This window comes from Ochlerotatus camptorhynchus, unplaced genomic scaffold (assembly GCF_037179485.1).
Source record: "Ochlerotatus camptorhynchus isolate MF236.1 unplaced genomic scaffold, CSIRO-AGI_Acam_v1.1 ptg000312l, whole genome shotgun sequence".
NCBI lineage: Eukaryota > Metazoa > Arthropoda > Insecta > Diptera > Culicidae > Ochlerotatus > Ochlerotatus camptorhynchus.
This window is the reverse complement of record NW_027040800.1, coordinates 1,274,819-1,292,234: the sequence shown is the minus strand read 5'-3', so window position 1 is coordinate 1,292,234 and position 17,416 is coordinate 1,274,819. Positions and strand designations below refer to the sequence as shown.

Below are 17,416 nucleotides of genomic sequence, written 5' to 3'. Positions count from 1 at the left end.
CTTGAAATTACATACCTTACTGTTGATATTCATTCCAATTATTGAAACAATTATCTGAGTAGTAATTGAGAGGAGCGATGTGATATATTCTCATATCGCTCAATATATACATATATGGGTGTGTATGAATAGGTTCAATAAAGCTCACAGTGAATTTACTATCGCAACTATCAAGACGTGTTTTCCAATAGTGATCCGAAATAATTAAAAAGTAAACTCTCGATCGTAACAGTTCTGGCGACGAGCCATAAATTGGCGTGGAATTGCGTGCAGCACGAAGTGAAATTTAACTTTCACGTGCACGGTTTGAAAGTGATCTAAACGGTCAAGGGTTTCAAGTAATATCAGGAAGATATCAGTGAAGGTTATTTCAAAATGGACCCTCCAGGAGAAGAAAAGAAGCCTGCTACTGTGACAGTGGAAAAAAGAACCAAAGGGAGGTTTCCTGTGTATGTACCCGGACTTAATGTGAACTCGTATCTTCAAATTGTGGATATTTATTTTGCGCTTAACAAGACCCCCGACGAAGAAAAAGCGTTGGAATTTATAACAAGCGTAGGGCAAGAAAATGCCAATAGAATCATCGGTAGCTTCAAACCCGATAAAATCGTAAATAAAACTTACGCTGAAATTGTGACTAAATTCAGAGTGTTACATGAAGAAAACAAAAACGTGTTTGCCGAACGGCATCGTTTAATAATCCGGTGGCAAGAAGATGGCGAATCGTTGGATGATTTCGCAATCGACCTACAGAATATTGTTGAACACTGTAGTGTGAGTGAAGAAACAGAATCAACGTTGGTACAATCAGTTTTCGTGGCCGGTTTACGAAATGATAAAACGAGAGAATCAATGCTACGCGATGCCGACCACAATCTCAACCTCGGGCAGTTATTAGAGAAGGCTAATCGAAATAGCTGCTCTAGAAGCACGAAAAATGGCTAAACAAGATGCAAATAAGTTCAACTATGTGGGAAACAACGGTGGGGGGCCTAGCAGATGGTTCTTCAAACCAGGGAAATTTAATGAAAAGACGTACGGAGATCAGGTACGTAAAGATCTGTCAAACCATCGCGGTAGTTTTAAAGTCAATAGTTATATTTTGTGCTACAATTGCTACAAAAAAGGGCAGTTATCGTACAACTGCACGTTGCCTAAGGCGAAAAAACCACGATTTGGGTTGCAACCCCCTAAAGGAAACGTGAACCGAAAAAGAGCATACGAAGAGAGGATTAATCAACTGTCGGCAGCCATGGAAAATCTCAAGATGAGTTTAGAAGAAGATGACGAACCATACGACGGAGAATCGACAGAAGAACAGGACGATGAAGATGAATCATGTAACTGGGTAAACAACGTGATATTAGGTGAGTCCAAAAGTTTAAGACCCGCTTTTGTGGAATCAACAGTTGAACATAAAAAAAATATTGATGGAGTGCGATACGGGTGCTTGTGCTACAATTTGTTCCTCAAATACATATAAAGAAAATTTTAGTATGTGTGATTTATTACCCGATCACAGAAACTTTTTTGCTATCTCAGGAGAAACAGTTAAAGTATTAGGCAAAATAAAAGTACATGTGAAGTTAAATGAGAGAATATTGACTCTCTTTCTATTAGTCATTAGATCCCCTAAAAATTTCATACCCTTATTAGGGCGTCATTTTCTTAATGTTATATGGCCACACTGGAGGGACACATTTAATCTCAATTCTCTTTGTGAAATGAAGAGAGAGATTTGGGTGAAAAATACGATCAAAAGGTTAAAGCAAGAATTCTCTGAAGCTTTCGATAACGATTTGACCGAACCAATAAGAGACGTGGTAGTAGATATCAGAATAAATGACCATGCGAAACCTATTGTTCATAAACCATACACAGTTGCATTCAAACACCGAGAAACAGTAGCTAAACACTTAGAAGACCTCGAAGCCAAGGGTATTCTTGAAAAAGTAGAATATGCCGAATGGGCATCTCCCATTGTAGTGGTAGTGAAACCGAATAAAAAAGATATCAGAATATGCATGGATGGCTCAAAACCGTAAACCCACACATTATCACGCATCATTACCCTCTCCCAGTGATTGAAGAACTGATAATTAATAAAAGCGGCGCGAAATAAATACAGATAAAGGTTTGTTTGCTTATAAAAGGTGACCATTCGGAGTGAAACCAGCGGCCACTATCTTTCAGTCAGTAATGGATAGAATATTACAAGGCATTCCGAATTTTCAAACTTATATCGATGACATCCTCATTTGGGCAGAGTCAGATGATGAACTTTTAGATACGATCAAAATTGTATTGAGCAGGCTAGCGAAATATAACGTAAAGATTAATGCCGAGAAGTGTGAGTGGTTTGTGTCTCAAGAGAAAGTGAAAGCGATTACGGCCGTGGCAGTGCCAACATCAAAAACACAGCTCAAAGCATTTCTCGGCATGATAACGTTTTACACAAAATTCGTTCCAAAGCTTTGTTTAGTTCTTTCTCCACTTTACAACCTTTTGACAAAAGAAAGTAAGTGGAATTGGGATTCCAGTTGTAACGAAGCATTTGAAAGTAGTAAAAAAGCAATTTGCAGCGCAATGATACTCACACATTTTGATCCCTCTAAATCTATTACTGTGACTTGTGATGCAAGTGACGATGGCATTTCAGGTGTTTTAAGTCATACAGAAAAAAATAAAGAAATGCCAGTATGTTTTGTCTCCCGTCGTCTGACCAAAGTACGTGCTTGGACAAAAAGTGTCCATTGTTACTGATCACAAACCTTTATTGGGTATTTTCAACCGGAAAAAAGGGGGGCCGCCAGTAATCGCTACAAGGTTACAAAGATATTTCTTGAGATTATCTGTATTTGATTTCACTATTACTCACATGGCTGGAAAGGAAAACCACGTAGCAGATTGTTTATCAAGATTACCTTTGAACGAACATTTAAGTCAGGCAGATTTAATAGAAAGTCAACAGAGCTCTTTTAATGGATTGAATTACTTGGTTGATGATCGAACGGTTTACCTAAACGCGAAAGTTATAAGCATAGAATCTGCTAGGGATCCACTGATATCTACAGTATTAAACTATGTCCAAAAAGGCTGGCCAAGTCATGTAAAAGTTGAAAATCTCAAAAACTATTATTCAAAAAGACATGAACTAAATGCTGAGTCAGGGTGCCTAATATTTGGCGAAAGAATAGTTGTTCCAAGTGCCTTAAAACTGCCTTCTCTTCAGTTGTTACATTCGAATCATCGAGGAATTAAAAAAATGAAGCAAATTGCTAGAAGATTTTTGTACTGGGATGAATTTGGAGCAGATATTGAAAAATACGTAAGTTCGTGTAAAAAATGTCAAATTTTAGGAATAGACAGAACTCCTAGAGTGTATGGAAACTGGCCAGCAGCTACCAAACCATTTGAAAGAATTCATATAGATTTCTTTCAGAAATTCAATCGTACATTCTTGATATTAGTTGATGCTTATTCTAGGTGGATTGAGGTCCGCAAAATGTGTAAAACAAACGCAGAGATTGTTACACAAGAGCTCGATAATATTTTTGCTATATTTGGGTTTGCAGCGGTAATAGTGAGCGACAATGGACCTCCATTCATTAGTTTCAATTTCAGGAAGTATTGCGAATTGCGAAACATTGAACACATTCTTTCTCTGCCCTACCATCCAGCTAGCAATGGGCTAGCAGAAAGGGCAGTACAAACCACAAAAGCGGTGTTAAGCAAACTAATCGATAACGATTCTTTTTCACAATTACAGATCGACAATGAAGTTAATAAATTCTTGCATCATCATCGTCAAACACCTACTACAGAAGACAAAATAATTCCCAATGGACGTATATTTTCTTTTTCTCCTCGTACAGAGCTATCGAACATAAAAGCAAATAGAAATCTGTTCAGTGGAACTTGTAAATCCCAAGTTAATGCAAAAGATTTCAAAATCAGTGAAAAAGTAGTTTGCACGCACAAAGCAAATGAACGAGCATTCAGCTCTGAAGCTATTATCATAAAGAAATTATCAAAGCTAACATATTTAATTGATATAAACGGCGACACGCGAACAGCACACAAAAACCAGTTAAAGTGCATTTCACAAAAACCATTTTTTTTTTTAAATTACATAGATTCTGCTCCGGTGGAACCAGAAAACAAAGAAATAGATACAAAATCAATCACAAGTAAGAACTCTTCAAGAACAGGAAAAAAGTTTAAACAGAATCTATACCAAAGCGTACGTCACTCAAGTAGAATCAAAAGCTCGAAGCATAGGAATATAAATTAATTTGAAATTATTATCTAAAAAAAAACATGGTATATAATACATAAGCCACAGTAGGATAAGGTAGAATAATTGATCATTAAAATTGAACTCTAAGCATAACAACAGTATTCATAAAACTACAGAAATTTAAAAAAAAAACATACTAAAGGGGGGAGATGAGAGGAGCGATGTGATATATTCTCATATCGCTCAATATATATATATATATATGGGTGTGTATGAATAGGTTCAATAAAGCTCACAGTGAATTTACTATCGCAACTATCAAGACGTGTTTTCCAATAGTGATCCGAAATAATTAAAAAGTAAACTCTCGATCGTAACAGTAATAAAAGTAACAAATTTGTCTTGATTACAGATCCCAGCATCAGCAATATTGCCCCATCGACAGCTCTAGTGCCGAATCATTCGGGACCCTTTCTAACACTACAACAATTCATTTGAGGGATACAACATTTAAAAAATATACAGTTAAAATTATAGAGGTTTCACCAATTAAAAAGAATCAAACCCAAAAACAAATTCACCGACCAATAGCCGTCCTACGTTAAATTTCCACTCGTGCCCCCAGGCACAGACTCTTCTACGTTTAAAAAAGCTGAAGAATATAACTCCACACCGCACACACTCGTGAGGTAGTCAACCGAAATTTCATCTTTTCTTTACATTTTGATTTTTGAATCCTCTGCCGGGTACGTATTTGTACCTAGCGAGTCAATCCGCTAATGCTTCTGTTGATAATAATGCTATAGAGCTTTTTAACGTTTAATCGGCGCACACTACTGCACCATTTAAATCGAAACAAACCATCCATTCATCCATGTGTGCTCGATAGAGAAAGACGATTAAACGTCGAAAAGGTCTACTACCCTCTACTACCACTTTGCACACTGACTACTATACTAATAGCGAATTCGTTTATTAACCAGTTCCAACCCAGTGCGAAACCGAACTTTTTGTCAGTGCGAACCTCAACCTGAGCTATAGGTTTTAAAAACAAACGAGCAAACTGACGTTTGTCAGAAAACAAGCAGACTCAATCCGGATCGGGTAGGTTGGAACTGAATAATAAACGAATTCGCTATAAGTGTATGCACGAGACACAGACCAAACACACTCTTCTTACACACTAAGATTTTGTTTCCGTGCTCGGTAAATTTTACCGAAATCAGAACAGCTGAACGTTCAGTAAAACTTTGACCTTCATTTTAAAGGCTATTGAATTTGAAAAATAATATCAAAACATGTTCAACCTTGTTTAAATGATCAAATCTTGTCATTTTAGTGGAGATTTAGTTTCAAAGTAACTGAAAAGCAATTGAAAAGTTCAGTTGTTCAGATTTCGGTAAAAATTACCGAAGTCGGCGATAATTTCTAAGTTTGTATCATGGTGGGTATAGCATGGTGATCCAGCATTGTAACTATATGGGGGAGGAGATCGCGGGAGGAAATAGTACGGATTTAGAGCAAATTGTAAACAAATTCGGTCACTCCTCCATACAGAAATTCAACATGACTGAACCATGAATATGACTCATTAGAACACCTATATGTACTCACCTTGGTTCTTATTATACGATTTGGCGAAGGATTTACCCGGCCTCTGATCGTCTTTTCGATTTCGAAAAAAAACAGTAAGGTTCACTACTTGAGGTCACTTTTCGGAAGCGACAATTTTCCTCGCTTGTATACTGCTATCGCACTTTTGAACGGATGTATTTTCCGGGACTTCAGCGGGGTTGAGTCATCGTTTCACGAGAAAATACCACAGCAGGTTAATAGTATTTGCACCACGTTGCAGACTAAACACGATATCAACCAAATGTTATCCAGCAAAAGCGAAAAATGTCTTCCGACAGGAAACCAAATTCTTCAGAGTCGCCAATGAGACCACGCTTAAAAGAATAATCCACTTTGATTCGACTACTACAAAACGAAAACTAAAATTAGTATAACGCCCATTCGCGATCAAAAGTTGGCTCTCGTGGCGAACATGAGAACTACAGAAGTGACGATGGTTTCAAAATTTCGTCACGTTGAGGAGTGGGAGAGAATTTTTATTTGCTTGTATTTTTCGGACTAAGCAATTTGATTTAATTTGACTTGACATTGATAGATTGCATCATCATGCTTATATAATATAATATTGTATTTTGCATTTGAAACTGGACTCCTCAGAAGTGATCAATCGCCAATAAAAGTGCGCTTTTGCGTTGTTCCGTCTTGGTGTCTTCTGCGCACTTATTTCTTATGAACCAAGGAATAAGTGCGTGGCAGACCCAAATTCATTTACCCTAATAGCGCACTTTTATAAGCATTTCCGCATTTATGGTCGCCCTTATAATGTGCGCAATAAGCAATACAAGTAAATATTTTTTTTTAAATCTGTCCCATACCTCACTGTGAAGGAATTTTGAAACCATCATCATTTCGATTTTTATTATGCTGGTCACGATGGCCAACTTTTGATCGCAAAAAGATGGGCGATCGAATGTTCAATAGATGCGATCCACACACACACACTACCTAGTTCACTCATATCATAATCACTACTTCGGGGCCATCCATATACCACGTGGACAGTTTTCGAGAGGTTTTAGACTCCCTCATCTCCTTCCTTGTGGACGAGTTTTGCAAGTTTGTAGGTACCGTTAACCTTTGCCAAAACCCTTCCTCCGCACCTAAAAAGTCCTCGTGGTATATGGACGGCCCCTTTGAATTGTATAACTATAAAGTGCCCCATAGACATTGCCATGTGGTTGTACAATCAGACTGCGTTGATGCTCGCGATATAGGGTAGATGTACCAGTTATCGATATACGTACCTATTATAGTGTGTTCCATGGAATTCTCATGGGCCTTAATTGAAACACATCATAATAGGAAAAACGTATAGCCATAACTGGTACATCAACCCTATCATCGCTTATCAATTCGTAGAATACAAAATTCATGCTTTTGCTTGTACGTATGGAATTTGTGCAAATCCAATGCCGGTGACCAGCGGTTATCCGTCTACTGATATGGATTCTATTTTTAACTCTTTTGCAAAACAAACGGCAACACGCGCAATGAATGACACACAGTGAAGGAAAAATAAAAACCAGCTGAAAGCTTGCGACCTAGACTAGATAGAAGATGGCGGTCTTGGACAAAGTTGTTCTGATGAATAAGACCTATAGAATGATGGACAGCTCAGTTCAGAATTAACTTGTGACGATGACGATGATTATTATTATTATTATTATTTATTAGTGACACTTTATCACTTCTGTGACATTCGTGTCTCATTTTTATGACAAATTGAATTATCTTACGAACTAAATTTCTTTGAATAAATTAGCATCTTTCAAAAATTTAATTACTGCTTTTTCTTTGCTGGAGGTGTTTGCAAGAACATTTGTTATTGTCCCATCGATACCACAGTTTAACCTAAATTCGGCAAATCCTCTGCAATCCACAAGTATATGATGCACAGTAAGTCGAGTTCCACAAAAACAGCACATTGGTGGAGATTTGTTTTCCAACACGTGAGAGTGAGTCAGCCGAGTGTGCCCGATGCGTAATCTGGTAAGAGCTCGCTGCTCAGATGAATTTTTTCTGTCAACAAATTTGCCTGCAGTAGGTTTGATTTGACGTAGGTGTGCCCAGGTTTGTCTCCACACATTTTCCCAAACACGCCAAATGCTTCCGCCCTTGATTTGCCAGTTTATCAGCTTCCTCATTTCCCAGAACTCCTGCGTGATCGGGAATCCAACAAAACACAATTTAGTTCCAATAACTTCGCGTTCAATTGCTTGGATGGAAGGATGAGTTGATTTCCCATTTTGAAGAGCGTCTAGACAGCTGGTCGAGTTGGTAAATATGATTGTTGGTTCGTCTTTGCTAATTTCTGACACAGCAGCTTTGAGCGCAAAAGCCTCTGCAGAAATTATACTGCTGTTTCCTGGCAAACTGAAGGCAGTTCTTTTGGTATCTGTAACGATTCCCGCACCAGTCTTCTCATTGTCCTTAGATCCGTCGGTGAATACTTTCCTGTGTGTTGAGTATTTATTTGTTACAAGCTCAACAAACATTGGCACAACAACTTGACTTGAAGTGCCTGCTTTTACTTTATCCCTGAAGTCGTTACTTATAGATGGTGATGGAGTATACCACTCTCTATTGGTTAGTCTTAGAAGACTACAGATGTTCGACATGGAGACTCCTGTTACTGCTAGAAACAGATCAGATGCTCGCTTAACCACTGGTAGGTCGGCTACTGATTTGTTTTTTTCCACAAGTCGTATTGCTAGTTGTGATATTTAGGCGCTGGATTAGTATTAGACGAAATGGCAGACACCCCGCTTCAGCCATAATGGAGGTAATTGGACTAGTTCTGAACGCGCCAGAAGCTTGTCGTATCACCTCATTATATGTTGGGGTTAGAGTACGTTCCATAGCTTCGATGTTGATGTTGGTGAAACCGAGGCCGTACAGTAGCTTGGAAGTCACGAGAGCTGAACCAATGGTAAGGAGAGTTGAACGGTTGCTTCTCACTAGACGACGTCCCAAAACTCGAAGTATGTTTAATCGCTGCACACAGCTACGTTTGGTTTGTGCAAAGTGCTGAAGAAGATAAATTTTCGCATCTATCAACACACCAAGAATTCGCATCTTTCTAACACGTGGTATAGGAGTACCATTGACTTTGATAGCCCGACCACGCTTTCGAAGTTTCGTATTGCAGATGTGTAATAACTTTGATTTTTCCGGAGCGATAGCAAATCCAACGCTCGTAGCCCAGTTGGTTAATTCAGTAACTGCATTTCGTAAGTGTTTCCGAATGTGTGCAAAGTTTCGTCCCTTAGCAATCAAAATTACATCATCGGCGTAAACTACAATTTGAACATTTGATGGAATCTTTTCGAAGATAGGTATAGGATTGCAACTAAAAATAGTGTGACCGACAGAATAGATCCTTGTGGTACACCGTTTTCTGCAACACGCATGCTGGATGTTGCTCCATTAGCTGTAACCCTAAATGTTCTGTGGTTAAGGAAACTAATGATGATGTTCAACAAGCGGCCGTTTATTTTCCATGTTGTCAGAGTCTTGAGGATTGCGGGTCTCCAGGTGGTGTCATAGGCTTTGGAAATGTCGAGTGATACTACTTCTGCATGTTGGTTCTCGCTGAGCTTGAGTAGTGCTTCCAACTGCGCCAGGTGTGAATCAGTGCCTTTGCCAGCACGGAAAGCGTGCTGGCGAGGGTCGAGTTTGCCGTTGTTTTCAAGCTCTCTGAGGAGTCGACGGTTCACCATGCGTTCGAATGTTTTTCCTAGGCAGCTTAGAAGGGCAATCGGTCTGTATCCGTCTGCTTTACTCCGATCTCCATCAGGTTTTGGAATGGGAATAACTATGCCTTCTTTCCACTCATCTGGGAATGTGCCACTTGTCCATACTTGATTGTACAACTGCAAAAGCGACAACTTCGCTGAGAATGGTAGGCGTTGTAGAAGAGGATAGCCGATGTTATTATTCCCAGTGGAGGAGCCTCCTCGTCCATCTAGGGCCCACATCAATTCATCTATCGAAAATTCTTCGTTGTACCGTTTATGGTCCCGGTGGTTTCTCGCAAAGAGAGTGGCGCTTAAGCCACCGTGTTTCACTTAAACCTAAAGCATTCTTCGCGAACGGTTACAATGTGCAAAATATTGCGATGCAGTCAATTATTATTTTGAAGGAACATCGCATCGAAAAGAAAAGTGCACGCTAACTTCAATTTACTCACAGGGTGAGTCGATCGTACTCACTTTCGTCCGATGTATCGAGTTGTCAAAAACTGAGTAAACAGGAAATGTCAAACTGAGTAAAAGCCACTCAGTCAGCAAAATCCTGGACTTAGAAAAAAGGTCAACCATGTTGAAGGAAACGTCCTAGAAAACGGGTGAATGTTTCACTCAAAACGGGCGGAAATTCTTTCAGGTAAGTAGAAATTGCGTAGGGCAATGGTGTTGAACCATTTTCTGCTCCGGTAGAATGAATCCGGAGCAGACAATTTTCATTTCCTTATATAAAATCAAAACAAAAACCCTCCCCGCAACTGAAAATACCGGTGAGTGGATTTGACTCAGTCTACGTGAGAACGTCGTTTACTCAAAAGTGAGTCAACATAAGGCTACTCAAATTTGAGTAGCCCTACTTGCCGCTGAGATGAGTACATTCGATTCAATTTTAAGTTGACCAGAATAAGCGTGTGAAAAGCTTGCTTCTAGCAAGGGTTGGAAGATAATTTACATACAAAACCCTGCTGCCGAATTGTATTTTGATTTCTCCGCCCATCTCTTCTATAGTCGCGAATAAAGTGACTATAATCTCGTCTCTTGGATCACCTTATACACTTCTAGTTTGATCGTAAGAGGAAGAGGAGTAGGGTTACCATATGGTATGCTAAAGGAGGACATGTCCTCCTTTTTCAACAATTTTTCTACATCCTCCTTTTGCCCGAAAATGTCCTCCTATTGCATTTTTTTTCCAGTAACATATTCATAAAATTGTTTTCAAAGAGCGTTGTTTGCAGGGCATATTTGTTTAATTATGTCGTAACCTCATCTTATATAGCAAACAGGGCTCTACATTTTCGAAGCTCTAAAATGAACTCGAGTTTTGTTTCTCTCATACAAACGTGTTCAACGCTTCATTTCTATAACGCCTAGCTAGACTATCAGCTAGAAACGAAAATAAAAAAGCAGGACGCTTAGAAGGAAACGCTGGCTGTGGATCTTCTCGTCGTTGCTTTGCTCATCGCTTTCAATGTAACTAACGTCGATTTTCTAGTTAAACGAACCTCATTATGGCTTTCAATCCCCTTTCACGAACACTCTATCACCGCTCTTTCAATTTGTTTAAAATGCGTTATGCCCCGTTGTCGTTATTTTTTTTTAGATAAATATATGGATGGGAGATAAATTAAACATATGACGTGTAATCTTCTAGTGTTTTCACGTGAGAAACGCTTTAAATATGTAATTTCATTTTCCGTCATATACGTCATGAAACCTCTGTTGATGTATTTCATGAAAGAGAAAACTATCAAAGTCGAGCGCTCTTTCGCTCATCCGTTTCACCGAAGCTTGAAAGGAAGACCAATGGAGCGACGGGAGAAAGAGAGACAAGCGATTGAATATTTGTTTGTGCACGCCGACTGAGGTTCTAGAATGCTGCCAAGCTGTTCGACTTTAACAGAAAAAGAAAGCCAGCAGTCTCTTCGTCGCATCGATTTGGTCGATTGAAGCTGATATTGTGAATTGCAAATTCCATTCGATAGTGGGATCAGGACAAGGGGTGGTCACTCTATACACGCATTTTGCACCTACTTTTCTCTCAGTGTGCCTCACGTCTGCCGCAGCTGTGCCGGCAGTGCCGAGAGTGTCATCAGACTGATTTTTTTTTTTTGTATAATGGTATGTTTGGCAACCCGGTTAATTCTAACTGTCGTCGAGTCACTCTCGATTCGTTGCTCCCAAATTCTATCGTAAGAGGACTACACTGAACCTAATAACCAACGGCCTCAGCCACCAAATCCAAGCTTGGAGCGATAATGTTCTCCGGGGGAGGCACTTCCAATTTTCGACAGGACAATAACTTCTACTGGACTGGAGTATGATGAGGACTCGGATGAACCACAGGTGACGCTGGTAATTAGACGTAGCGAGCGTGCGTCATCAGAGGAAACTGGTCCAGATGCTCTTCAGATTCTGATGAACGCTTCCGGGAGGAGTTTCTCCCGAAAGCCATCGACTCAATCAATCTAGTGGGAGTCTCAACCGAAATCAGACTTCCCTGGTGGAGATGGGGTTTAATATTTCCACACGGTTAGATAGTCCAATGATCGGACAAATGGAGGAAAGTATGATGTCTCTGGCGAAAAACAGTGCCGGCCAGAGAACACCTGTAAAAGCTGGGGTGCTGTCGATGGTAGAAAAGCAAACACCGGTGATCATCGAAGGCGAATACATCTACATATGTCATTTACGATGAGGAACGAATCATGGAACTGAATGTTGGTTGGCTGATCCTCGGGCTGATCAACGAAGTGGTGAAGCCTTACGGATTACATAATCAATTCGCACCTCATAGAGTTCGAAAAGCTGCGTTCGGATCGGTTCTATGAGAATGATTGCAAACATCGCGATTTTGAAATGCTTACCGAACTGCTCCACTTCGCCGGCACTTCTTTTCCGCCAAGCCTAAATATTCTATTTCAAGCCACCAGGGTCGTGGCTAAGAGCTAAACCTATCCTTCAACCAACTCACCGATGTCAACTTCCAGGAGCTCACCTTCAAGCCCAACAACTGACCAATCAACATTTTACAATTCCACTTAACCTTCTTCGGCTGTGATTTCAGCTCCGTCACAAATCTCCCCGCCACAAATCGATCTACCAACATCTTCAACGTTCCTTTCACTTCCTCTTTCAGGGTTTCGCTCTCCCCACTAACCAACTCACTAATCGCATTCTGAATCTGCATTATGACCAGTAGCAGTCCCTTCATGGTCATCTTTTCAATCAGCTTCCGGAACGATGTCACCCCCTTCCCAACTTCGATCAAACTGTTCTGAAACACCAAAGCCTTCCGCACCAGTTCATCGAACAGTTCGATCATCTTGAGTGGAGGTTCTCCGATCTCGAAGCCTTCCGGTAGCGACCCCAGCACCATCCGGAAGAATTCCAGTAAGGCTCCCAGATTACTGTTGTACTTGGCAAAGGTCATCGCCTTGATGACCTCGCTCATCCTAATGTTTTGACAAGATGTCAGCTGTGAGGAAATTGTGGATTGTGCCAAAAACAATGATTATCATTTTGACACATGCATAGAGCAGGCGCAGATATAGTACAGTGTTGCCAGTAACATTAAATATCATGAAAATGTCTAACCATGGGTGCCAATGAAAGTGCCCAGGTGTGTCCTTCTGTATTGTTGGCACACTGTGTGGAGTGACCAACCCCTGGATCAGGAATATACTACAGCTGTCAACCCCCTACATTTAGGCTGTGGTTCATTTGGTGAATTTTCATTTAAACTTGACAGATGGAAAATTTTAAAATAAACTTGCTTATCTACTAGACTTATTTCTGACAGACCAGGGATCAATTTTGACAAACTAATCCTCGAAATTCTGATGATCAACAACAGAGAGATAATTATAATTTATTTTCGATGTGCCAAATTTAAGTGAAAATCCAACAAATCTCGATTACGTTTTCGAAGGGACGTATCAGCTTTGATTATCGATTTGGCGTAACTGGTAGCTCGCCCACGCATGCTAACACTACCATCAAATACGGGAAAATTTCCTCTACCTGATAGGGGTGTTAGAGCCTTAGACTGTGTTCCAATTGGGGAATTTTCATCTAATGTTGATATCTCGAAAATTTATTACAATATTCGAACATCCCTCTCATGTGGATTGGCCGATTTTCGAGAAGTAGTTTGTAAGAATGGATTGCTTGTCTGTTAGAAATAAGTCTGACCAGGGCTATTTGAAAATTTCGGATCTTTAAAATGTAAATGAAAATTCACCAAATGAAACACAGCCTAAGATTGAATCCAACATGTGTTCGATTTTGACGTTCTGGTTCTATGGGATTTTAGGAATAGGTTTAGAGTCCTATGCTGAATCAATGGTAAAATTAACAGGTTGCTTAGATGTTCCTTTTTCATGTTGGTTTCAATCAGCGATGACATGTATTCTGATTTTTGTACCTGATAAAATTTGGGATGATGAAAATCAGCTAGCCTAGATCATTTTCTTAACGGCGCCGGTGGAGTAGTGGTAAGCGTGATTACCTCTCACCCCAGCAGGCCTGGGTTCAATACCAGTCGGCGCCGCCGGGATGTTCTGAGGCATAACATCTCTGATCACGCCTTCCTTTGGAAGGGAAGTAAAGCCGTTGCTCCCCGGTTCATGAGTTGATGGGTCGATATGTAGGGTCCAGGTGTGGGAGCTGCCTTCCTGGCACGTCGGTAGCATTTGTGCACGGAAAACAAGATCGACGGAAAAAAAAACAAACCAAAGGAAAAAAAAAAAAAAAAGATCATTTTCTAGCATTAAAAATAAATTATGAAAGTTAGTTTGATGCATTTTTCAGAAGTACAACGAGAAGATGAATCTCAATTGAACTGTAGAAACTCATGAATTTTGTGATAGCGTACATATTATTGAAACCGAGGGGGAAGACAGTGAGAAACTCAGAGCAAACTAGAGTAACTCTGAGGAACTCTCTTGCTCTCTGATGAACGGTTGTATTATCTCGATTGTTTTGACAGCGCAGCCCAAGCAATCACATTTATCGGAGTTTGGAACTCGCAGGACTTATCCTCAAGTACATGTCCTCACCGGAGCTGGTTGCTGGAAGGGAATATCTATCTATTCGCTTACTCTAAGCATCTTGATGCTTAGTAGCATTAAGGTGGCAATATCCTGTACAATTTAATTACCACTGCAAAACGAAAAGTGCCCTATAGAAAGCCATCGCCCGTGATTTAAGAAAATAGCCAAAACCTCTATGACAAATGCAACGGAACAGTTTCTGATTGTAAATCCTAAGTTCTCACCAGCAAATTGCAAGTTGCACCCAGTGCTTGGTCCTTCTTCCCAGGTGGCACATGCTCATTCATCGTCCTCCTGTAGTGGGAGGGTCAATGCTCGTGTCCAGGACTAATCTGCACACCAACAACAGCAAAGGAGTCGCAGGAGGATTTGTCATTTTCAGCGTTATGTTATGGTTGAGGTTGTAACCGTTTGTTACAAAACATGTTAGATTTTTAATTTGTGCATGGTTATTAAATGTACCGTCACGTCTCTTAAAGTTATTTGGTGTTGGATTAGTAGGGTTAGTAGTCGTTGTAAAAAAATGTTAATTTGTTAGTAGGATTAAATTTGAAAATTGTATAAAACCGTACAACAGTACAGTGGGTATGAATTTTCTACCAGTGGGTACAACAACATTCGGGCGAAACTATGAATTCAAAATGGGTGGAAAATAACGTCTCACGAGAAGAGCAATGGGATGGGAAAAGCGCGAAGGAAAACCGCCATTCCTCAATCAGTATCTGGCGTTCGTGTGCTTCGGATCGTTAAAACCAAGTGTCCTTAAAGTAATAAAAGTGAGTGGTGAATCGCGGGAATACCTATCTGTTCAATCAGGACCTTTTTGTGGTACCATTCGGTACAGCACCATTTTGTGAACCAACCGACTAAGTCGGTCAGGAAGCACACGAGTCGGATTATTGGTCCTTAGTGGCTATTAATCCTAACAGTAAAGGACATCATTTCAATTTGGCATTGCAAGGTCAAAATCGCCGCATTCCTCGGGCCAAGGCGGCTCTAAACGCAAAAGAGGACCCCTCTCAGCAGAGTCACTCCGGCCTTGCCTGGACTCTGGTGATTCTAGTCAACGAGGGTAGACGCCAGGAGACCGCAGATCGCCATCAAGTTAAGTCGATCTGTTGTTCCAACATCACCACCCTGTCAGGCTTGATTCGCCCGACGTCAAACTCGTCGTACGTAGGATCATCGGCGAGCGCTCGCACATCGGCAGAGTAGTCTTCGGTGGAGCAGAATCAACGGCAGCAGTTCAGTACCGGTACGTCAAACCCCCATAGTAAAAACCCACTGTACACCCATAAAATTCAATAGAACTACTATTAGAAATCCAATCCACACCTACTATAGCTTTTATTAATAAATAATTAGTATACACCCTTTGATTACTGTGTCACTTAAACTTTCCATAGCTTTTAGTCAGGTGAAAGTACTGTACATTAGGATCGCGAAGCCCCTCCAGATTACCCAGTAGTAAGCCGACCTTGAGACACAGCTCGAGAGGTTTCTTGCTACTGAGCGTTTTTACCGGGATACAGACAGTAGAGTTACAAGGTCCTCAACTTGAGGATATAATTGCCAGCAGATTTGATAATAGAAGAGTTAAGTCCGGACAGTAGTCATGGATGGCACAAGGGTTGAGTGGCAGGAAAAAGGGAACAACTGGTAGAAAACGAGATCATTTCCATTATTTAAGGGAACTAAGGGTTGATGCATATATTATGTCACACTCTAAGGGTGAGGGGTCTGAGATTTTGTGACAAGCAATGCATTAGGTACAGGAAAGACGTGACGATAGGGGGGGGGGTAAAACTTTCCTTGATTTAGCGTGACATCATTAATGCATGGGCCCTAATGTCGGAATCCATTTTCCACACAATTTGGTTTAATCACTTCGAAATTTCACGGGCACACATCTGGTGATCTACTTAATGGACAAAGTTCAAAATTAATTTCTATATCTGCTGCAGAGAGGCAAGCATTTCATTAAATTTGCCCACCTGCAGTGTTGGAAAAGTTCGCGATATTTCACGAAGTTCACCAAGAGAAAAGTTCGCGAGTCATAGTGAGTTTTCGCAAACTTTTCCATCAGTGCCCACCTGTATGACTTCTGGATGGCCAGTGAAAACGCGAAGTGGAGGGATTCCATGAACCTCAAATATTGCATCCGAACTAACATTTGCATGGTCAGATTTCAATGTCTATATGCCAAACTAATTCTGTTTTCGTCGCAAATTAGATCAGACCAGAGTAGCTCTGAGCAACTCTGAGTAAAAGAGAATTTGAGAGGTATTCAAATGAAAGCCGTCTTCCCCCTCGATTGAAACGTTTGATAAAAACTCATTGTCCTCCTTTAATGTTAAGAAAAGGAAACATTGTCCTCGTTTATCTTCAAACCTCAAATGAAATGTCCTCCTTTTCAAGTTTTTGATATGGTAACCCTAAAGAGGAGACAGTACGGGGCGAAAACGAACCACTTTTCTGTCAAACGCGAACCAGCTCGTGACTGGCCGATTTGAAGTGCGTAAGATACGCACTTAGAGCACCCGCACCAATGCGTTGCTATTCGGGCTGCTAGTTTGACAACTTTGGCCATGGCTATTTTAGTTAGCAACTTGTTTACACACCGGTCGTTGCTATCACGATTGTAAGTTTACGTTTTCGGCTAAACTTATCGTCGAACTTCGAACTGAAATTGATCACAGAGTTTCGTGATTGTTTTTTTTTCGGCTATATTGATAAACCTAACCACG

General features: G+C 40.4%; 1 protein-coding gene across 2 annotated transcripts in view; it reads right to left on the bottom strand.

The window, feature by feature from the left end:
• LOC135707425 (uncharacterized) overlaps window positions 1-7,448 on the bottom strand; it is a 64,534-nt gene extending 57,086 nt beyond the window's left edge. The window contains exons 1-2 of one of the 2 annotated variants that reach the window (XM_065229247.1): window positions 6,821-7,448; window positions 5,855-6,220 (exon numbers count right to left, since the gene is read on the bottom strand). The gene's annotated coding sequence lies outside the window, so the exon portion shown is untranslated. Of the gene's footprint in view, window positions 1-5,854 lie in introns of both variants that reach the window. The other variant, XM_065229245.1, reaches the window with a different exon arrangement.
• Window positions 7,449-17,416: the final 9,968 nt, after the last annotated feature.